The sequence below is a fragment of the Dasypus novemcinctus genome, assembly GCF_030445035.2.
Source record: "Dasypus novemcinctus isolate mDasNov1 chromosome 8 unlocalized genomic scaffold, mDasNov1.1.hap2 SUPER_8_unloc_2, whole genome shotgun sequence".
In the NCBI taxonomy this organism is placed as follows: Eukaryota; Metazoa; Chordata; class Mammalia; order Cingulata; family Dasypodidae; genus Dasypus; species Dasypus novemcinctus.
In genome coordinates, this window is record NW_026688124.1 from 1,870,898 (window position 1) to 1,895,503 (window position 24,606).

General features: G+C 42.1%; 1 protein-coding gene across 7 annotated transcripts in view; it reads left to right on the forward strand.

Annotated features, from left to right (window-relative positions):
• Positions 1-24,606, forward strand: part of LOC101424665 (zinc finger protein 37A-like) — an 83,221-nt gene that overhangs the window by 10,439 nt on the left and 48,176 nt on the right. The window lies entirely within an intron of this gene.

Genomic DNA, 24,606 nt, shown 5'->3' on the forward strand with positions numbered 1-24,606 from the left:
ATCTTTATTTAAATTTATTCCTAGATATTTTATTCTTTTAGTTGCTATTATAAATTGATTTTTTTCCTTTATTTCCTCCTCAGATTCCTCATTACTGGTATATGGAAACACTTTTGATTTTTTTGTGTTGTTCTTATGCCCTGAGACTTTGCTGAATTTGTTTATTAACTCTAGTAGCTTTGTTGTCATTTTAGGGGGACTTTCTATATATAGGATCATGTCATCTGCACGTTGCGAAAATTTTACCTCTTTCTTTCCAATTGGTTGTCTTTTATTTTTGTTTCCTGCCTCACTGCTCTGGCTAGTACTTCAAGTACAATGTTGATTCACAGTGATGATGGGGGTCATTGCTATCTTGTTCCAGATTTTAGAGGGAAAACCTTCAGTCTTTCACTATTGTGTTTGATATTAGCAGTAGATTTTTCATATCTGTCCTTTATCATATTGAGAAAGTTTCCTTTTTGTTATATTTTTTTGTCTCTTAGCTTTTTTTTTTTTTAATTCTTGTTTTTTAGGAGGCATCAGAAACTGAATCTGGGACCTCCCATGTGGAAAGCAGGCACTCAACTGCTTGAACAACATCGGCTCCCTTAAATTTATTTTAGTACCAAATGTACTATTTATTTAGTACCATATTTACCCTTTTAACCACATTCAAATATGTACTTTAGTGCTGTTAATTATGATCACAATATTGTGCCACCATCCACTACCAAAACTTTAAAACCCAAATAGAAACTCTGTATAATTCAACCATTAACTCCTCATTCTTTATCTACACCCTGTCCACTGCTAACTTGTATTCTAGATTCTGATTCTATCAGTTGGCTTATTCTAATCATTTCATATAAATGAGATCGTACAATATTTGTCCTTTTCTGTCTGACTCATTTCACTCAACCTGAGGTCTTCAGAGTTCATCCATGTTGTCACTTTTATCAGAACTTCCTTCCTTTTAGTGGCTGAATAATATTTCATCGTATGTATATACCACAATCTTATAATCCACTCATCTCTTGGTGTACACTTGGATTGCTTCCACCTCCTGGCAATTATGAGTAGAGCTGGGGTAGCTATACTAATATTAGGTAAAATAGAGCTCAAGACAAAAGATGTTTATAGAGACAAAGATACTATATATTACAAGAGGGGCAATCCAGCAAGGAGAACAATCATAAATATCTAGGCACCTAATGGCATTTTACAAAATCCAGCATCCCTTCTTCAAAAAAACTCTTAGAAAAATATAACACAGCAGTGTGCAAATATCTGTTTGAGCCTCTGTTATCAATTCTAGGGGGTGCATATCTCGAAGTGGGCTTGTTGAGTCATATGGTAATTCTATACTTAACTGAGGAACTGCCAGACTTTTCCACAGCAAACTTTTGCATTCCCACCAGCAATGGATGAATGTTCTTGTTTCTCCACATCCTCACCAACAGTTGTAATTGTCCATCATTTTAACAGTAGCCATTCCAGTGCATGTGAAATAGTATCTACTTGTGGTTTTGGTTTGCATTTCCCTAATACTAATGATGTGAGCATCTTTTCAGGTACTTGTTAGCCTTTCTTTTAAGAAGTGTCTATTCAAGTCTTTTGCCCATTTTGAAATTGGGTTGTTTGTCTTTTTGTTGTTGAGTTGAAGATATATATAATATCTATATATTCTATATATTCTCAATATTAAACCCTTATCAGATTCCTACTTTCCAAATGTTTTCTCCTATTATTAGATATGTGGTTTCTGAATATCTACTCCTCTTGTGTAGGTTGTCATTTTACTTTCAAAATAAAGTCCTTTGAAGCCCAGAGGATGAAGTCCCACTTCTCTACTCTTGGTTTTTTTCGCTTATGCTTTGGGTATAAAGTTTAGGAAACCATTGCCTATCACCAGGACCTGAAGATGCTTCCCTAATTTTTTTTTTTCCTAGGAGTGTGATAGTTCTGGCTTTTATATTTAGGTCTTTGATCCATTTTGAGTCTATTTTTATACGTTGTTTCAGGTAGGGGTCCTCCTTTTTTTGCAAATCGTGATCCAATTTTCCTGTCACCATTTGTTGAAGCAACTGTTCTTTCCCAATATCCCAATTTCCCTTGACAAAAATCAGTTGGCCATAAATGTGAGGGTTGGTTTCTGAGCTGACAATTTTGTTTGCTAGTATTTTGTTGAGGATTTTTGCATCTATAATCATAAAAGATATGGGTCTACAGTTTTCTTCTCTTGTGTTATTTTTTTCCGGAGTTGGTATGAGGGTGATTTTAAACACATGGAACGAGATAGGGAGTGCTTCCTCTTCAATTTGGGGGAGAATTTGACCATAATTAGAATAATCATTCAAGTTCTATGTTTCCTTATTGATTTTCTGAGTAGATGTTCTATCCATTATTGCTGTTACAGTCTCCTACCATGAATGTAGAACCATGTATTTCTCCCTTCAAATCTGTAAATATTTGCTTCATATGTTTTAGGGCTCTGCTGTTGTTACCCTAAGGACAGCTGTTTCCAATAGACAGGCCCTTCCCATCTGGCACCACAAAGAACAATTGCATCTCTTAGTGAGAATGTGATTTATTGTAAGAGCACAAGCAAGAAACTGGGAGAATCTTCCAAAACTAGTTAAAAGTGAAAATGGGAGCTAGGGGTTTTATAGGGATAAAGAAAACAAAAGTGGTAGTTGAGAAGAAAAACAAGTAAAAAAACACAGAACAAGTGATGCTAGGGGTCTTGTGAGGAGGGTATGTACAATTTCTCAGTCTTCTATTGTCTCAAACACAACCAACTTGTCCTTGATTTCAGCAGCTAATAAACCACAGTTCAGCTATAGTGTACAGTTGCAGGGCCTTCATGGCTCCTTTCTCAGACAACTGTGCAAGGATATCAAGCTTTTTCTCTCTGAGAAAAGTTACAGATTTACACCATTCTGTCTGGTTTTGCTTGGAGATCTTATCTTATTCCTGTAAGCAAAATTGAGAAGGTCTGGTTAATATCCCTCGGGGAACTAAGTGCAAAGAGTAAAAACTTCTAAAATTAGATTAATAGATCTGCCATAACCTACAGAATTGAGTGGGAGAGAGTGTCAACTACAAATGTAAACTATAGTCCATGCTTAGTGGCAATGCTCTAAATATGTTCATCAATTGCAAGAAATGTACCACACTAATGAAAGAAGTTGTTAATGTGGGGAACGGTGGGCAGTGTGGGGAGTGGGGCATATGGGAATCCCTTATATTTTTTTGTGTAACCTTTTGTATAATCCAAGTATCTTTTTAAAAAAGTAAACTAAAAAAAACAAAAAAATAAAATTAGATTAACAGAAAACTGGCTCAATTAGTTTTAGAATTTTCAAAGTGCTGACTAAGTGAAGAAAAAGTGCAATAAGCACATTTTCCAGGTATCAGCTTCCCCCTTGTGTTTATACTCTTCTTATTCTTAGAAGAAATGTTTTATAAGTTTTTCTCATATAAGGAGAATGGGAGAAGGTCTCACCTTCTGTAGTTACATCCTGCTGATTAGGGGTGAAGGAAGTTCTCATATCATTTTGGAGGATGCTCTAGACATAAACCCACAAAGACAATATAGGCAGCAGCAAGACCAGCATATGGCAAAGCAAAATGAAGGCAGTACTCAGAAGGGCCACTCTGCATTTCATAGGTAGGTTCATTAACCACTCAGAAAATGAGTCACTTCTGCCAAGATTTTTAACATGTTCAGTATCACTTTGCATGTGATTCAGTGTGGAGGAAATGGTATCCTATTCCTTAGGTCTGTAGGTACAGCACTTTATATCAATTAACACACATGTTCCCCTTCAGCTGCAATTACTATTTTCAAAGCATTCTGTTTTGGAGGACAGTGTTTCTCATCTGGGCCACTTTCTTATTTAACAAAGTTATCCTTGCTTAGCCTATTAAGTAAACTGAGTAAGGACTTTTGCCAGGGCAGTAATCTGCATTAGAGTGTCCATGTTTCCCCTCTGGGGAAAAAAAATAGATGGAGACCATTCCCACCCTTAAAAGGCTCTTTTGGCTCTGACTGAGTTCTTGGCTTTTTTATGTCAACCTAAATGATCCTCCAAAGCTTTAATATTACTTGGGGTCTCAGGTAAATTTTTAAGTATCTGTCCAGGTAGAAAGAGATGCTCAATAGTGCATCTCTCTACCCAATTATAGGGCAAGTATGGCCAGAAGTTAGACCCACAGAGCCAACCAGTCCATCAGGAGGTAAATAAGGTGACAGCTGAGCCATCATAGTCCTTCAGTGGGACCACAGCTGGCCATTCATCTTTCCATGGAAAAATTATTCTTCACCCTTAGAATGGGGTAGCTCACCTCCCGGGCTTAGCTGAGTAGAGACAGCTCGCTGTTCTACACAGAGAGGGGCATTTCCATGTAAATTCCACTCTCTGCTACTAACCAACCTTGCCCATCCCGGGTTGAAGAATACATTTGGGGAGACCTGAAAATAATCTTCTAGTTTAGAGACCCTATGCTTTTCTTTGTGGTCATGTAATTGAACTTGTTCTACTCTAACTCCAGTACAGGAGGTCTCAATGCACAGGTATGGGTTCTGTGCATGTGTGGGTTAGGAAAGTTGCAGACCCTGGAATAGCAGGAAGGCGCCGGTGATGGCACGGTAGGACAGGCCGTCACTCTCCAGGCTGACCAGTTTCCTATAGCCAGGGGCAGAATAGCCCAGGGCAAGTCAGTGCTTCCAGCCACAAATAGCTGGAAACCCAGCAGCCATATTCCTGGTGGATGGCAGCTACTGCTGCAGTCCATCTTAAAAAGATATTACCTTGCGCAGATTGTGATAGGAGGAAAAGGAAAAGAACGCTAATTCCAAGTATTATAATGATTTGGGCAACCTACAAAAAAGCAGCTTTAGGTCAGCATTGGGAGTGTGTGAGTAGGAGGTGTCTTTTCCCACTTTTTCTTCCGGGAAGCTGGCTTAACTCGTGAGTAGTAAATTGACAGCTTGGTGCCTTGTAATTTTAGAGAAGAGTGGGTATTTATTAATACAATGTAAGTTCCTTCCCACTTAGGGGTGAACTGGTCATAGGGTGCTTATTCTTCCAAGTTTTTAATAAACCAGATCTCCTGGTTTATACTGGTATGAAGTCAGGTTTGTAGGGAAAGTTGATTCCTTGCAAATTCAGAAATCATTTTTATAGTTTTTCCTAGGGAGATGACTCCATCTTTCTGAACTTTATCATACACACTTTGCATAGACATGTTCCCGATTATATTTTTGAGGAAAGGTTTTGCCACCAAATCAGCTTTCATATTCCCTTTTGCTAAATAGCTGTCAGACCATTGGTGCCTGGGGCAGTTCATTACTGCAACTTTTATGGGTAGCAGTGCAGCTTCTAGTGGGGGCTCATATACTCTCTTCACGATTTGTGGTCAAATGCCCTCTTTCCTTCCAAACTGCGCCATGGTCATGTACTACAGAGAAAGCCTAGTGAGAGTCCATGTAAACATTTCCTTCCTAACCTTGTCCGATGACCAAGGCTCGGGTCAGGGGGTTTGGCCTCTAGCACCTCTCTTAAGGTCACTACGCTGTACTCAGCTCATTTGGTCATGATCCATAAAACCGTTCCTGTCCACGAACATCACCAAGTCAGGTTCTTTTATGTTCTCCATGTCTGGACAACTGGAAAACACCTCCTCAATTACCTGAACGCAGTCATGTAAAGCAGGTCCACTGGATTCTGGTAATAGCATAGTTAGGTTTAGAACTGTAGAACTTAAGAGTGGCACGTTTGGATTATCCAACAATATAGCCTGATATTTTCCTAGCCTACTGGCAGTCAGCCAGGAGCCCCTCTTCTGCTCAAGTAGGGAGAGCTTGCTATATGGTGTGTGCATATACCCTATGCAGCTTCCTGTAGAACATGGCAAGTAGCAGCCTCAGCCTGAAGGCAGTGTGGCCAACCCTGTATTACCGAGTCCAGTTTCTTTGAGAACTAAGCTATGGGTCATGAGCACAGTCCCCAAGTTTGCATGAAAACACAGAGCCCTAATCCTTGCATTTCATGTACTAACAGGTCAAAAGGTTTACATGTATCAGGCAGTCCCAAAGCTGAAGCACTGTTCAGCTTTTCCTTAATCTAGTGAAAGGCCTGATTGTTCTCCAGTCCACTCTAGAGCTTCTCTGTCTCAGCCCTGCAATTAATTATACCAGGGTTTGGCAGTGAGTCCAAAGTTAGGGATCCAGATGTGGCAGAAGCCTCCCATTCCCCAAAAATACTGTAATTGCCTCTTTGTTTTAGGGACAGAAATAATCACCAGGGCTTGATTTCGATCAGGCTGGAAGACCCTCTGGCCCTGGGAGTGCAAATACATGGGATTTAGTAATTTTAGCCTTCTTCTGAGATACCTTGTATCCCCTGGAGTTTAGAAAATTCAAAGTTCTAATGGCATTTGCACCTGAATCTTGTAATTTCACTGGCTGTTAGTATGTCACCTACATATTGGAGTAAGATGTAAATCATCTTTGGCTAAGACTTCCCCAGAAAGAGTCAGGGAATTCTTAAGCCTTTTGAGTATAAAACAGTCCATGTAAATTGTTAGTTTTCCTGTCTGGGTCTTCCCATTCAAAGACAAATATTTCCTGTAACTCAAAAGCTAAGGCTTTGAGGGAGCAGATGTGGCTCAAGAGATTGAGCATCTGTTTCCCACATGGGAGGTCTTGGGTTCAATCCCCTGTGCCTCCTAAAAACAACAGCAAATAACCAGCAAACAAATGAAACAGCGAACTCAGGGGAGCCGATGTGGCTCAGTGGTTGAGTGCTGGCTTCCCGCATACAAGGTTCTGGGTTCAGTCCCTGGCCCTGTTAACACACACACACACACACACCCCATAGCTAGGCAAACAACACACACACACACACACACCCCATAGGTAGGCAAACAACACACACACACACACACACACACACACACACACACCATAGGTAGGCAAACAAAGGCATCTTTCAAGTTCAGTACAGAGAACCACTTAAAATTTCCAGTTAAAGTTTAAGGATTAGGCATAACTGGGTAAACCTCTTTTATAGTCTTGTTTATAGCTCTCAAGTCCTGTTCAAACTTGTATTCATTACTAGTGCCTGGTTTTAGGATGGTAAGTGTAGGTGTATCATATAGAAACCAAAAAGAGTGAATAAGACCAGCTCCTTTTAATGTTTGATCGCTAGTTTAAAGCCTCTCCCAGCATGCAATGATAAAGGATATTGACATACCTGGGGTGGATTTGCTCCTGTTTTGAGCTCAGTCTTTAGCAGGGAGGCCATTTCAGGCTTCCCTGGGATGGCAGACAACCATACCTCAGAGGTGATTTGTTCCAAAATGTGGGCTGGTACAGGATCCTTTTCAGGTGTAAGACATTCTTGCTATTCTATCAGGGTTGGGGGAAGATGAAGCTGGCATCGTGAGTGAAGCTGGATGAAATCCCTGTATGGCTAATAAGATGCTGATTCTGGAAGAAATAAACTTAATTACAATTTTGAGAATATATGGTCCCACTAAAAGGATACTGGACCACAAAAGTAGAAAAGGCCAGGTGCCTGCCAAGACTGCATCTCCCCGACATTGGAGGGTTCCATTTTGCAGGTTTTGAATATTGTTTAGGACTATTTTGGAGTGATTTACATAGAGATGGCATTCTTCCTTAAGGAAAAGACATGTTCCTCCCTGTGCTGCAGTCATGTTTAGTGCCCTGTAATTTTGCAGTGCCACAGCAGCAAGAGCGTCCGTTAGCTGTCTTAGAGCTTCTAAGGCACTGCTAGTTTCTGTTATGCTGTTAGTTAGCTCGAGGGAGTGACTGTGATGGACATCGGGGTTTGATATAAATTGCCAATCCAAGTTTTCCATGGTGGTGGTCATGTCTAAGACAGCTAAGAGGGGGATGAGAAGAGGCAATGTACTTTTAGTTATTGTATAGGGAGAAACTACAGGAAATGAAAACAGACATGTTTCTTAAGGGCTGTCTGGCTTGTCCTCCCCCTAGCAATGGGCTAGAGTTGGAGGGACCGGCTGGCTTTGACACAGACACTACTTAGCTTTGTCTCTTGAAGAGGTATTTCAGGGCATCCAATGACTGGCACTCATGCATCCTGTCGTATGTCCTGGTGAGCTGGCACTCAGGATAAGTGCACCCAGCTGGGAATTCCTTTAACTTTAACACGTGGGAGTGATTAGAACCACAGAGTATGGTCCCTTCCATTTTGGCTCTAGTTGAGAGTGAGGCTTGTTTTCTTGCCAGGTTTTGATGAGAACCTGATTTCTACATCTTGGGTGAGGAAAGCTTACTCACAGACCATCTTGAAGGGGTCTAAGCTGAAGTGGGTCCCAGCCACCTCGTTTGCTGTTTCCCTTCTAGTGGGAAAATGCTTAGCCCTGGTAGGATAGCATGTGGGTCTGCCAGTTCTCCCCAGCGTATGAGTGGGACAGGTTCTGGAATAACGGCCAGGAGGGAGACCTGGGCTAAGCATGTTCATTAACTACTTAGAAAATGAAGTTTAGTGGGAACTTTAACATGTTCAATATCCCTCTGCATGTGATCTAGAATAGAAAAGGTATCACCGTAATCATCAGGCATATATCTAGAATAGGAGATGTAGGTACAGTACTTTATACTAATGAATGTACTAATCAATGCATAGTTCCTCTCTGAGCTGCAATTAAGTAGATCTAAGCCCCAGGTTTGCAATACCATACATGTTAACCCTCCATGGGAGCAGGCCTAATGCCAGCTGTGTTTAAGTTCTACTTATATCGCTCTGGTAATCACTGCTCCACTTGGCATGCTCTTCACACACCAGCATGCTACAGCACTGTTGATCCTAGAGAGAGACTAGGAAGATAAGGCTCCAGTGTTTCACTGGCCTGGTGCATAGCACCATTCAGCACAGTGTCAGTCTAGAGGCAATACACACTGTACATCTGGCCATTTTGAGCCATCGCTGACTGCTGCAAGAGTCTGAAACTGCAACATACTCTCCATCCACTTCAGGAGCACAACCAGAGATGTAGTAGATACCTCTATGATTTAGGGGTCAGTGACCAACCTAGCCAATAACTCAAATGGAGAGGCAACCTGCGATGTACTAACACAGAGGAGAGTTTGACAATGCTGAAGTCTCTTGATTTTTATAACACTTTCTAAACACTTTCAATGCAATGTATACCATATTACATGAACTTAACTATTTTAGTACTTTGCTTTTCTACACCTTTACCATGATGATGTTAATTAACGGGTATTTTACTTTAGCAGTATAGGAAAAACTACTTTCTCAATTATTTTATGAAAACTGAAGATTCCAAATGGAATTAAGATTATCTTTCCTTACCACCACTTGAATATGCAGATTGAATATGGCTTCTGACAGGTTTACCTGCTATGAAGTTATTTTTTGCCATTAATATCAATTCAGGATTTTAATAAATGGCTTCCTAGAATCAGCCAGTCAAATGCTTCAGTTTAGAAGATGCTTTTACAAACTCTATATAATTAACCATAACCACATAGACTGGTTACTTTACCTTACATTACAATTAGCAACCAATGGAATTTACTTTATCCTTTTAAAAGAGGACAGATCTACATTTCTTTAACTTAATTACATTAGACATGAACTTGACTTTCATCACCTTAAACAGTTAATATATATAATGCTAATTAATATACTTGGTATTTTATAAACCTAGGGACATAATACCCAAGCTAAATAAAAGTGAAACTAAAAAGCATACTGACTGCTAGGTTCTGTAATATACTTGTTTCATTTGTTTCAAAAGATCCTTCCACAGCTTTCAAGGATTTTTTTTTTACTTATTGAAATTTGGTAATAGGATTATTAACCACCCTTATTTTAAGGCTTTTTAAAAGGTTTAAACTGAGGAATTTAAAGAGGAAAAGCTATAATTTTTAATTCCTCACCCTAGAAGATAGTTTCAATCTGTCACACCTCGTCCCACCCCATTGTCACATCTCATCCCACCCCACGGCTCTTGCAAAGAGAAGGTTTTGGGGGTTGGGCAAGTTAAAGAGCTTAGGAAAAACTTTTTCATTTCCCAGTAGTTTCTCTATCCAGATTTCTATATGACCTTTCCATCTTGCTCAGCCTAATTTGGGCTCCTGGAATACTTATTCACATGTATAATTGCATATTTGATTTTACTATTTGAATAGAGCTCTTTTTAAGAATTTTTGTTTGTTAATTTGATATTACCATCCTGATGTATGAAGATATATACTCTGCAAACAGGCAGACACACATAGAGAGTTTGACACAGAAACATAGAACTCACTGTTATAATTTTCATTTACTTACCAAATAAGTTTAACTGTAAAATAACACTTAAAAGATCTCTTTGAAAGCTATTTCTAATTACTTTAATTTGCATTATGACTATGCACAAGAGTTTTGTTCTTTAATTGTTGGCTTATATCCAAAAAGTCCCCAGTGCTTTAAAATACAATTTTCCTTTGCTTCAGAACTTTGCTTATTTCCCATTTTGACTCTGGCAGACCCTGGATGAGCAAAACTAATTCTGTGTATATTCACTGAGGCTATCAAAGCCACGAGGAAACTGGAATCTCTCACGAATCACTGCTTTTAGGAACCCGGGCAGTCAGAGCAGGAGGCCTCCCTCACTTCCCAGTCCTCGAGATAACAGGACTCTGGTGGCTGCTGGACTGGAAGAGTGGACATTCAACCCCGAGGGTCGAGAATTCCATCAGGTGGCAATTTAGTCCACACTTGGAGCCACAAGAGGAAGCAGGGTTATTGGCACCAGTGGAAAGACAGGAGACAGGGGTGTGTCAAGTTTGCTTTTCCCTGAGCTAAAGTAGGCAGAAGGTGTCATGAAATAACCATAAGCAAACCCAAGGGGTGAGGCTAGACCTGAAGTAACCATAAACAAAGGCACACTCAGTCTGTAATTATCACAATAGCTAAAGTCTAAAGGCTAAGTGAAGCTAATTACAAAATAACATTGATCAAAGGTAATTTAGTTTAAAATTACACTTAAAATAGTAGATTTAGGCTAAATCTACCCAGTTATAATTTAAGTTATTATCCTTCTGCTGTTTTCTAATATAAAGGTATCTATGTAAGTATCTTTACTCTTAGTTACAGTTTCTATTAAGTGTTTAAGGCAAATTGGGTACTTTTATTAACTAAGCCACAAGAATTTTATTACTAACAACTTGGCTAAGTTTTTTTGTTTTCTAGAAGTTGGACCAATTCCACTTATGATTTATATGTCAAGTCCAATTGCAAGACAGTATTGACACTTAAAGACTCATTTTTAGGTTACCTTTCACCATTATCCAATTTGTAACAGGCAAACCCTAAATTTGATTTCCTAGGCAAAGGAGACTGACATTTAAACACAGATTTAAAGTTAAACACAAAGTTAAGCACAGATTAGAACAGAAGAGAGAACTTTATACCCTTAGCATTTTCTAGGAACTTTTTAATCTTCATTGATGGCATATGAGGTTTCTTATTTTCATGGAGGGGTTTAGTAACCAGCCTGGATCTTGATCCCCATTTATACCCCTTATAAGCACAACTGAGTTTAAAACTGAGAAGGCCGTTTAAGGAAGGGAGTTAATGGAAGTTTGAGATGCATCTCCTCTTCTCTTTAAGGAGACGTGACCATGTGGTTTCTGGCCCTCAGATCTATCTCTCCTCTCCTTTTTGTTACACTGGTTTAAATGGAACTCAGGACTCCACACAGAGGCTGCTCTCAGCTATACTGTGGCCATGTAGACCAGCTGCAGGCAAATTTTCCCGATTCCTGAGAAGAGGTTTTCTATGGGTAGTCTGCTGGGAGGCTAGAGACCATGCCCATTATTCTAGGAAGAATGAAGAAGCACTTGTTAGTCCACTGACCCAGCATCCCAGACTCCAAGCCTGACTAAAACATTTCACCACTCCCAATTATTTGGAGCTGAGGCTCTGGTTCCAGTGTCCTGAGCATTTAAACTAGAGCCCTGCCAGCAGGCATCCACATAGCTGACTTAGGTAGGAGACTTTAGGAGCAGTTACCCAAACCGGAGTGCCCAGGCTAAGTCTCAGGGGGCATTTGGCCGCTCTCTGAACCGAAGTGCACAAGGTCCTTAAGTCTCGGGGGATGTTCAGTTACTGCTCTGGTTTCTGGCATCCCTAGCAAACCTGTTACCCAAATTGAAGCACCTGAGCTAAGTCTCAGTCTCAGCTAAGTCTCACAGGACATTTGGTGCTGTGGTTCCCCCACCCTGGGAATCACAGAGCCCCTGTTGCCGGGCATTGCTGGGGCATCCTGGACTTGGGAGATGCCCAGAGTAGATTCTGGACTGAAGCTACCAAGCCATCCATTGCTTCTTTTCCTGGAAAAGGGTCTGAAAAATCCCTTCTTCTTCCACCTATTCCTACAAAGGTCTTAAAAAGCAGTCCTACTTTATGCCTCTACAGCCTGGGAGTTTCCCAGTTAAACCAGCCATCAAGGGCCACTCAGAGATTAGAGATCAAATGTGCCAGCTAACAGGCCTTGGGGCCCTAGGGCACCCTGAAGCAATAACCTCCTGCACTCTGGGCTTAATCAGAACTTCACTAGCCAAATGCATTTTCAGTTTTTAAGAACTTCCAGAAAAAATGGGTGAGGGGGTTTCCGGCAAGATGGTGGCAGCGTGAGCTTGCCTGGTAGTGTCTCTGCAGGGGGCGGCTGGGCAGCGTTGAAGGCTCTTTGGGACCGCGCTGTTTCGGGGATTTTTGCTGGTTGGAAGGTGTCTGGACGTCAATTCGGTGGGAAGGTAACAGAGAGGATACGTCTATAATATATAAACGGAGGTCCCAGCTGGGCGCGGGAAGTTCCCTCCTTGGGTGGGCGGAGCCGCGGTAGCGGGCGCTCCGGCAGCTCCGGAGCCGCAGCGGCCAGGGTTTTTGGTTTTTTTTTCCTTATTCTAGAGGCTTTGTGGTGCTGAAAAATTCGCGGATACTGGGCTGGCTGGTGAGGGATCGTTGGGACAAGACTCCTTTGCAGATTGATTTGCGGAGACAGACGGTGTTTCCCTGTGAAGCGGGGGACGTTTTAGCCTCCGGACAGGGGGGCTTCCGCCTGGAGCCCCATCCCCACAGGTTCGGCTGCCGATCTGCAACGGAATTGGATTTTGGACAATAAGGGGACACAATTGGGAGACTGTTGTAGGGTGCAGTGAGGGAGGAGGACACGTCTGGAAGCAGATTGGGGAATATTTTGCGAAGTTTGGGATTTAGGATCTTAGAGTCTGTTTTTGGCGTTTCCAGCTGAAGCCCACCCCACCCGGCGGGGCTTGGGATCTGGGTCATTGAACTGGCCGTGGTGTAGAGGCGCCCTCAAGTGGCCGTTGCGTGTGAGCACAGGGAGGGAGCTGTCCAAAGGCTGATACCCTGAGGAGTTAGGTGAATTTCAGAGATCAGACATTCAATATAGAATTCGCCGATCTGGCTTCCCCCACGGGGCTGGCACCCAGCTACGGGGATCCCTGAGGGATGTGTTGCACTGCGGGGCTCCTAAGCTTTCTGTGGACCAGATTTGAGGTTGCCAGGTCTGGGTCCCCTGGACTCTGGCGGTCCACACCCCAGACTCACACCTCTTGAGTCTTCAGTGTCTCAGACTTTCCACCCCCGAATCCATCACGCCCTGGGGTCTACCTGGGGTCCTTGAGTGCTCTGGACCTTAACGTTGGCGTTTTATCTTTATTGGTTCATATTGTTTTGTTTTTATTTTCACTTTATCTTATTTTCTACTCTTTTTGACACCCTGATTGCTAATATTGCATTATCCTCTAGTCTTTTCTCCTAGCGTGCCCCCCAAAGTCCTTTTTTTTTTTTATATATATATACAGTTATTTAGGGGTTTCTTTGCTTGTTGTTTTAGATAGTGTTGTAATTGTGACACGTGTATACCTGAATCTCTCTTCGCCCTATCTGTTCCCCACCGTGTGCCTATCCTCTTTTTCTTTCTTTCTTTCTTCTTGTCTTTCTTTTTTTTCTTTATTATAATTAGTGGTTTTTTTTTTTCCGGTTTTCTCTTTCCCTCTTGTCCCTCATTTTCCACTTATTTTATTTTAATTCAAGTACACAATAGGTGCTACAGGGAACACCTCATATTTACTGGGTTTTCCCATCCTCCACTACCTCATTTCTGTGTGAACTGATTTAGGCTACCTACACTATCCCCCTTCCCCTGCATCTTCATATCCACTATCATCTACTGTCTCTCCTATATTCCACCCCCCACCTCCCATTCTTTGACCCACAAACTGTCTAACTCTTAATTTCTAATACCTTTGTCCTGTTTTCTGTCTGTTATCCACTCTTGAAACTATTACCTTTCTTTTCTTTTTCCCTCTCTCATGAAAACAATAGCTTTGTAGTTCATACCATATTCTGCCTATATTCAGTCATCTACTTCATAAAAGGTACTCTACCTACAGCTATAACTCTATACAATCTACATGAATCTAACCTCCATCCTCCCAGATCTCATATTCTTGCTTTGTTAACATACATTACTAATACTACTTTACACTTTTCCCTTGCTGACACAATTGCCTTTCCCCAACACTAATACTTTCTTCTAAAGTGAACTTAACCAACAACAAGTAACTTGAATAAGAAGAAAAAAGTGACAAAGAGAAGATATAACACCTATGCAAAAATAACAACTAATTAACCTCCAAAAGTAGACAAAGAAGCTAAGGAACTGATTAAATTCGACAAAATAAAGAGATGACCAGAAAGCAACAAAAATCTACAAACCAAACCAATAATCAGGAAAACATGACTGAATCCAATCAACAAACCAATAATCACGAAGGGGAGCAAAACTTGGCACAAGCAATGAAAGAACTCAGAACATTTATCACCGACAAATTTGATGCAGTAATGAAAGAGGTTAACAACATGAAGACATCACTTGGAGGGGAAATTGCAGACATACGCAAAAACATAACACATATGATGGGAATGAACACCACAGTTCAAGAAATCAAAAATACACTTGCAGCAAATATCAGCAGGCTAGAAGAGACAGAGCAGAGAATTAGTGATGTGGAAGACAGTACATCAGAAATCAAACAGATAGTAGAAGGGGTCAATAAGAAGATAGAAAAAATCCAATTAGGATTTAGGGACCTGAATGACAATGCAAAACGCTCAAACATACGTATTATAGGCATTCCAGAAGGTGAAGAGAAGGGAAAGGGGTCAGAAGGAGTGTTGCAGGAAATAATGGCTGAAAACTTCCCAAATCTACTGAAAGAGACAGATGTCCATATCCAAGAAGCACAGCGCACTCCACAAGTCATAAACCCCAACAGGCCCACCCCAAGACATATACTTATCAAATTATCCAAGGCTCAAGACAAAGAGAAAATCCTAAAAGCAGCAAGAGAAAAGAAAACCATCACATACAAGGGAAGCTCAATTAGATTAAGTGCTGATTTCTCTTCTGAAACCATGGAGGCAAGAAGACAGTGGTATGATATAGTCAAGGTACTAAAGGAAAAGAACTTCCAACCAAGAATACTCTATCCAGCTAAACTAGCATTCAAACATGATGGAGAGTTCAAAATATTCACAGACAAACAGAAACTGAAAGAGTATACCAACAAGAAACCTCCCCTTCAAGAAATTCTAAAGGGAGTTCTGCAGGAAGAAAGGAAAAAACAGGAAAGGCAAAGTTGGAGGAGAGTATAAGACCAACAACAACAACAAAAAAGACAAAAAAATATATACAAACAAAATATGACAAACACAAATCCAATCAAAATATGGCTAACACAAATAATTCCTTGATAGTAATAACACTGAATGTCAACGGATTAAACTCACCTATCAAAAGATTCAGACTGGGACATTGGATAAGGAAATATGACCCATCCATATGCTGTCTACAAGAGACACATCTTAGACCCAGAGACGCATGGAGACTGAAAGTGAATGGCTGGAAAACAATCATACAAGCTAACAATAACCAAAAAAAGGCAGGAGTAGCTATATTAATATCAGACAAAATAGACTTTAAATGTGAAACAATTGTGAGAGACAAAGAAGGATACTACATTTTAGTGAAAGGGAAAATCTGTCAAGAAGATCGAACAATCATAAATATCTATGCCCCTAACAAGGGTGCCTCTAAATACGTCAGGCAAACGCTGGAAAAACTAAGTGAAAGTATAGATACATCTACAATTATAGTGGGGGATTTCAATACACCACTATCAAATCTGGACAGAACATCTCAAAAGAGAATCACCAAAGAAACAAAACATCTGAATAGTATATTAGAGGAGCTCGATCTAATAGACATATATAGATCGCTACACCCAAACACAGCAGGATATACATTTTTCTCAAGCGCACATGGATCATTCTCCAAGATAGATCATATGCTAGGCCACAAAGAAAGGCTGAACGAATTCAGAAAGATTGAAATCATACAAAACATTATCTCTGACCACAGTGGAGTCAAGCTGGAGATTTGCAAGGGACAGAAGCCCAGATTTCACACCACAATTTGGAAATTAAACAGCACACTCTTAGAAAAACACTGGGTCACAAACCGATATATGCACACCAATGTTCATAGCAGCATTGTTCACTATTGCCAAAAGTTGGAATCAACCCAAATGCCCATCAACAGATGAGTGGATCAATAAAATGTGGTATATACACACAATGGAATACTACTCGGCTGTAAGAACAAACACACTACAAACACATGTGATAACATGGATGAATCTTGAGAACCTTATGTTGAGTGAAGCAACCCAGACATTGAAGGACAAATACTACATGACCTCAATGATATGAAATAACCAAGCTGCCCTAGATAGCAAGAGACTGAACGATAGGCTTACAGGAAATCGGAGGGTGGAGGAAGGATATGAGCCGATGTCTGCAGGGGTGCAATTTAAGACGAGAGGGTGGTAAGTATGAACACAAAGAAGAGATAAAATGGGGGCAAGGGGTTACCTTTTGTTGGGGCTTTACGGGTTTGAGGGTGGCTGGGGAGGGACGGTTGGGTAACGGTGCCCAAAAGTGGGGGGAGGGAGGGGTAGCATACGAACACAGGAGAGGGACAGGAGGTGGTGGAGAGTAAAATGCCGAGAAAATCATAACAAAATATAATAAAGAGGGTTACCTGTTTAGAATGCTCGGAGGGGAGGGTCTGAAGCAGGACGGGCTCCTGGGGAATGTCTAAATGCTCATTCTGCCAGAGTGGGTGACACCATGGGGTAGAATCCCAAGTAGTGAGAGTGGGGGTGGACCCACATCCTGGGGAGGACTGATGCCACCAAATAGAGGGAACTCTATCCCTCGAGAGAAAGGGTGGCCCCCAGGGCATTGGGGCAGTTGAGCAGGTTAGGCCCTGAACACTATTCCATCTATCTCTGGAAGTGGCTCCTCAGGAAACGGAGGTTGGCTGTCACTGTGGGCACCAAGGTGGAAGGGAAAATGGACGCTAAATGTGTGGAACCAAAGTAAATGGGGGGCAAGAGAGGAGTTTCTTGAGAGTACACAAGGATGGATATAAAACATGTAATATTACACCATAACATATAGGAGATGATAGACTGATAATGTAAACTATAATGTAAAACATAGGATAACTAAAAATGTAAAGAACTGTGTATCCTAAAGTATGCACCATAATGTAAGCACAGATATTACCTTGTTAGAAAGCTAATGTCTCAGACTCTGTACATCACTTTAAGTAAATATGATGTGAATAGGGTGTAAGAGTATCGCTGTGGAAGGGAAAAGGTTTTGTAATGGATGTATGGGAGTGCTGTATATTGTATATATGCATTGCTGTGGTCTAGGACTCCTATGAAGAAATGCTGAATAATTAGGGGGGGGGAAAAAAAAAAAGGATAGGATGTGGAAATTTTTTCAAGTCAACATTCTTTATCTAAGTTCTTTATTTAACTTTATCCAAGTTCTTTATCTATCCTTTAAACCCATCGCTATATGCCATTCCCTAGTAAGGGACCATGACATTATATTGGGCCTCAAATTTCGGGGAGTTCTGGATCACAGAGTGTTTCAACAATGGCAAAGGAGGAATACTGGTATGGGATACCAATGACAGGTGATATATGGCTGACAGGGAGCTATACAGAACATATGTCCAGGGTGCATGGTAATGATTGGATATACTCATGGTGGCAACAATTGGAAACCACAGCAGGGGGGGTACTGTGTTCCTGGCCAGTGGTGCTCTGTCGTGGTCCCTAGGGGAGCAGCGACAGTCTCCCAGGTACAGCGGCGGGGACCGGGAGGGAGTGAGGGTTCAACGGTGAGCCCCTGATGCTAATGACTATGCTTGTGAGCTGATAAACCTAAAATAAGAACAAGGCCTAGAGCAACATTGTGCCTGGGAATTTCCTCCTGTCAGCCTTCATGTTACTCAAATGTGGCCAGTCTCGAAGCCAAACTCAGCATGTAAATGCAATGCCTTCCCTCCAGCGTGGGACATGACACCCGGGGATGAGCCTCCCTGGCAACGAGGGACCACTATCAAATACCAACTGATGATGCAACTGGAAAAGGACCTTATACGGAAGGTTCAATGCGGATCAGCAGAATATCCATGTCTACATAAAATACCATGACTTTAAAATGCTGTTTGACCTAAAGTAAGGGGGAAATGGAAAGGAGAAATGAGTTTATATGGCTACGAGTTTCTAAAAAAGAGTCTGGAGGCTGGCAGAAGGATTGCCCTCATGCACAACTGAGCAGAGTCAGAGAGACAGATAAAGCAGATACAACCCCCAGATAATGGTTCCTTTGAAGGCTAAAGAGACCCATGAGAGTTATGGTCATGGCCGATGGGGTTAACTATCAGGGCAGATGGCCCCTCTTTGGAAATGGTGTGTATGTGTGATGAATCTGGACTCAGATGGGATCTCCCTTCATAAGTCTTTCATGCTAATGTGCCGGAGGTGCAGTTAACGTTGGGGTTTAAGATATATTTAGGGGATTTGAATCTCTGGACCGACAATGTGATAGCCAGGTCCTGAGCCTCAACAGACTCCAGCACCTACAATCTGATTTATTGGACTTACCACACTCAGCTAAGATTGAGTTGAAGAAGGACAATCACCACACCGTGGAGCCTAGAGTGATTACAACTGAAAATGGGAGGACTGCATCCAGCATCCATGTGGAATCTGAGCCTCCTCTTGACATAGAGGTGCAATGGACACAACCAATCCAATGTCCACATAGAAGAGGTGGCATGGAATTGGGAAAAGTGGACATGGTGGACGATGGGTATGGGGAAGGGCAGGAGGAGATGAGAGATGGAGGCGTCTTTGGGACATGGAGCTGCCCTGGATGGTGTCTCAGAGGTAATCACCGGACATTGTAAATCCTCATAGGGCCCACTGGATGGAATGGAGGAGAGTGGGGGCCATGATGTGGACCATTGTCTATGAGGTGCAGAGGTGCCCAAAGATGTACTTACCAAATCCAATGGATGTGTCATGATGATGGAAACGAGTGTTGTTGGGGGGGGAGAGGTGGGGTGAGGGGGTGGGGATGAATGGGACCTCACATATATATTTTTAATGTAACATTATTACAAAGTCAATAAAAAAAAAATAATTTAAAAAAAAAAAAAAAAAAAAAAAAGAACTTCCAAAGCATTTTACAAACCCAGAATGAGTAATTTAGTAGTAGGAAGTGGGAAGATTAAATGTGGAGTCAAGGTTAATTAGCCTCTGGTCTGTGACTCCCTCACCCCAGGAAAAGGAACGCGGGCTGCCCCATGGCATCCACCTCGGCCCTGCCCACTCCTGCCACCCCCTTCCCGTGCTATCCCAGACCAGGGAGCCAGGTGCAGTTGGCAGGAAGGCAGGCCAGCAAAGGTGTAGACTGTGGACCCACGGGTGGACACAAGGCCCCGGCTCCCTGCTGAGGCCAGCAGCTGCTAAAAGTCTTGAAAAAGAGGCTTCACTCTACCTGGAGCTTGGCCGGGGATTCCCTGTCTAAGCAGGGTCCTGCTCTGAGACCCTGCCCTGCACCTATGCCCCCCTTCCTCCTGGGATTATGTCCTGTGGGGTCCCTTAGGGAAACCTGTTTAAAATGGATAACCAAAAGAGGGCATTAAACAGGCTACGGGGAAGCAGACATGGCTCAACTGATAGAACATCTGCCTACCATATGGAGGGTCCAGGGGTCAATCCCCAGGGCCTCCTGACCCATGTGGTGAGCTGACTCATGTGCAGTGCTGCCGTGCGCAAGGAGTGCTGTGCCATGCAGTGGTGCCCCATGCGCAAGGAGAGCTGCCCCACATGAAAAAAGTGCAGCCTGCCCAGGAGTGGCACTGCACACATGAAGAGCTGACACAGCAAGATGACGCAACAACAACAACAAAAGAGACACAGTTTCCCAGTGCTGCCTGATAATGCAAATGGACACAGAAGAGCACACAGCAAATGAACACAGAGAACAGACAATGGGAGGGGGAAGAGAAATAAAATAAATCTTAAATAAATAAATAAGTAAAGAGGCCATAATTCATAGTTTGACTCACAAATATCTCTCCTGGCTGGCTCACCAGAATAAGTTGCCAGATTTCCTCTAGGTTCTTGGCTAAGCTAAAAAAAATGAATTTTAAGTGCAAGCCAGTTTAGTTAGGCCAGTAATTTATTAAGGAACTGATATAAGATAAATGGGAGAAAATAACAGATTGTGGGTCCCAGGTAGAGAGGAAAGGGGCTGAAAAAGAGAATAAAAAGGGCTGATTATTTATAGACCACAAGTCCCCATGACAGATTACAGATCCCCAGGTTTACTTGCGTGCTGATCTAGGCCGCGGGAGAAAAGGCAAGAACAGGGTCAATTTGAATTTTGCGCTTGCATTTTAGACCATTAATTATTCTGCCCCTTTGGATTCGGGAGGAATGGTAGTAGTTTGCTCTTTTGATTGATTACCCTGCCCCTCAGTCCCCCAGGAGTGCCCAATGATAGGCCCCTCGAGAATGCCCAGGGCTTCTCCTTGATTCTGGAGGAAATCCTGTTCTTCCAGCAGCCATCCTGAGGGTTCACCTGGCCATGTGGACTTTTTGCCAGAGTCCAGGTGCATCTGTTGATTCCCTAATATACTAGCCTGCCTCACAACATGGGAGACGGGAATGGCAGAGGAAAGTGTTGCCAATGTCCTCGGGCCTCCCTAGTCAGAATCAGGCCATCATTGCTATTTTGCTTTTCTCCTTTTTCATTTTTACCAATTTGGGGCATTTTCCCCCCAGTATCCTTTTTCCTTACACTAAGCGCACTCTACACTCTTCTTTAGTAGGCCTACCACCTCCCTTCTTTTTTTTTTTTAGGAGTTTCTGGGGATTGAACCCAGGACCTTGTCTGTGGGAAACAGAGGATCAATCACTGAGCTCAACCACTTGAACTACTTCCGCTCCCCCACCTCACTTCTCACTCTCTCCTCTTAGTTTGTTTCCATTCAGAGTGGCAGCTAACAATGCATTCTGCTGCTCCAGCTTTGCTTCTGGCCTTGTTCCCAGTTACTGTATACTTTGAAGGCAACACTTATTAGCATTACCACAGTCATCAAAAGCCCACCTTCTATTTTCTACAATTTACAACAGATGTCTGGAGTACTTTGGCTAATGAAGCTTGTATTAATAATCCTAGAATTCTCAGGCTTCTCTCGATCTACATCAGTGTATCTATGGTATGCCTCAGAAGTGCTTTCCCAAAAGGCTGTAGGATTCTCATTTAATTCCTGATGTACTCCTTGCATTTTATTCAGAGATTTTTTGCTTTGGGGCCCCATTCTTTAAACCAGCCAAAATGCATACTTTATAATGATTCAAGCTGGTGCACTCCACAGACTCATTTGAGTCCCAGTAGGGATTTACTTCAGGAATGGCATCTCCTGGGACAGCAAAAACAGGATTCTGAGGGGCCCCAAGTGCTCACTTTATTTAACCTAATCCAAAACCATCTGTCTTTCCTCTGTGGTCAGTAAAATATTCAATAATGCCTGAATATCTGCCCAGTTAGTATGTGTGTGGTAAAGATGGATACAAACAACCTTCTCATTTCTTTAGGATCTTCTCTATAGCCAGGGTTGCTATTTTTCCAATTTATTAAATCAGAAGTTGAGAATGGGGCATGTACCAGCATGAATCCTCAAGACTGTTCTTGATCATCAGTTCCTAAAGGGACTTGGTGCACTGGGAATTGCCCTACCCCAGAAGCGGCTGCTCCCTGACTAAACCATACACCACTGCAGGTGCTGGGTGGAGAAGCCATTCCTCCAGCTCTGACCTCTCCTGGATCATGAGGAGGTGCTGGAGGGGCATTAGGAGCCACCACCAAACGTGCAGGAAGTGGCAGAGAGGGGAACAATATCACGCAAGGCAGGGGTTCTTAACCTTTTTTATTCCATGGACCTCTTTGCCAGTCAGGTGAAAACCATGGACCTCTTACTAAGTCCACACTATACTGTGTATTATTTAATAAATATATCACACCCACACCAACATGTCCCCACAAATGCAATGTTTTTTTGAATTTCAAGCTCACAGACCCCTGGTCAAGAGCCCTTGATCTAAGGGGTCCCCCTCCTCAGCTGCTGGAGGCTCTCAAGGCACTTTCTTTTGAATTTTTTAAACTAATAATCTATATTTTTCCAAGGTTTCCAGGTCATTAAACAATTATAAGAAAATTTGAACATAAGGCACTTCATCCCATTTGTGGTTTTTCTTACAGAACAAATCTAAGTGCAAAATAGTATTAAAATTTACACTCCCATTCTTAGGCCACTCTTCACCATTATCCAATTTATACTGTGGCCAGCTAGTATTACTAAAAAAAAATCAATTTCTTTTTTTAGGGTGTCCCCTCCAATTTTTGACCAGTTGTCCAAACCACAACCTAAAGGAGACACAGCTGGCACATTCTGAGAGTTTCTGATGTCTAGGCAACACCAGCAGAAATCACAAAGACAGAACATCAAGAACAGGAGCTCCTCAAGCCAGCAGGTTCACCAACCTCAAAGCAAAAATGCGATTTCAAAATCAACAGGTGAACCTCAAATCTGAGATCTCAGATAATGGGACTCGACCCACCAGGTCTGTATTCACAAGCTCAGATCAACTCAAAATGCAACAGTTCTCTTTTTCATGAGCAGACTGACAAAGCCAATCCAACAGCTCAACATGAGACTGACAAAAATTCAAGTCTTCTTGGAAGAGCAAACTGACAGAGTTAAACTAAGCACAGAATAGACATCATGAAGAAAGAAATTCATAAATATTCCTAGCACAGGGAAAAACTCAGCTTCAGAGTCACTGTAGCAGTTTGATATGGTTATGAATTCTAAAAATAGGTTTTGGATTATGTTTGAAATCTGGTCTGTACCTGGGCATGATTAAGTTATGATTAGGGCTTTGATTGGGCCACGTCATTAGGGCATTGAAAGGGGTGGGGACTCACAGATAAAAGGCATCGCAAAGGTTAGAGTTAAGGGTTTTTGATGTTGGAGTTTTGATGTTAGAGTTTGATGCTGAAGCCTTAGGCTGGAGCCCTGGGAAGTAAGCTCACAGAGGAAACAGAAGCAAGCCCCAGGAAGAAAGGAACCTTGAACCAAGAAAGTAACAAGACCCTGGAAGGGAGGATCCCAGGAAGCCTGAACCCTCACAGCCTTTGGCAGCCATCTTTCTCCAACATGTGAAAATAGACATTAGTGAGGGAAGTAACTTATGCATTATTACCTGGTATTTGTAAGCTCCTACCCCAAATAAATACCCTTTATAAACCCAACCAATTTCTGGTATTTTGCATCAGCACCCCTTTGGCTGACTAATATAGTCACCTTCACACAAAGTGCCCAGTGTCCATCCATGGCAGAAACCTCTCCAGGAACCTCCAGCCTCAACCTCCAGGGAAATCCCTGGGCAGCTGCTAGGCATGGAGCTGAGGAATCCAGGGAAGCCCCACTGTCGACAAGACACAGATTGTGGCCACTTCAGGGGGCTGCATCCCAGAACAGCAAGATTCCTGGCTGGCACCCCAAATTGTTACTGCAAGGATGGCTATTTCTAAAAGACATGTCCTTCCGATCCAGCACCACAAAGAACAAATGTGCCTCTTAGCAAGTGCATGAGCAAGGAACTAAGGGAGTCTCCCCTAAACCAGTTCAAAGTGAAAATTGGAGCTAGGGTTTAATAGGGGGAAAAACGATGAAAAGGGGTTGTTGAGAAGAAAAACAATAAAAAACAAAACAAGTGATACCAGGGGTCTTGTGAGGAGGGTACGTGTAATTTCTCAGTCATGTGTCCTTGATTTCATCCAACTTGTCCTTGATTTCAGTGGCTAATAAACCACAGTACAGATATAGTTGTGCAGGTGCAGGGCCTTCATGGCTCCTTTCTCAGACAACTGCTCAAGTGTATCAAGCTTTTTGTCTCTGAGAAAAGTTATGGATTTATACCATTCTGTCTGGTTTTGCTTTGAGACATTATCTTATTCCTGTAAGCAAAATTGAGAAGGTTTGGTTAATATATCCTTCAGGAAACTAAGTGCAAAGAGTAAACTT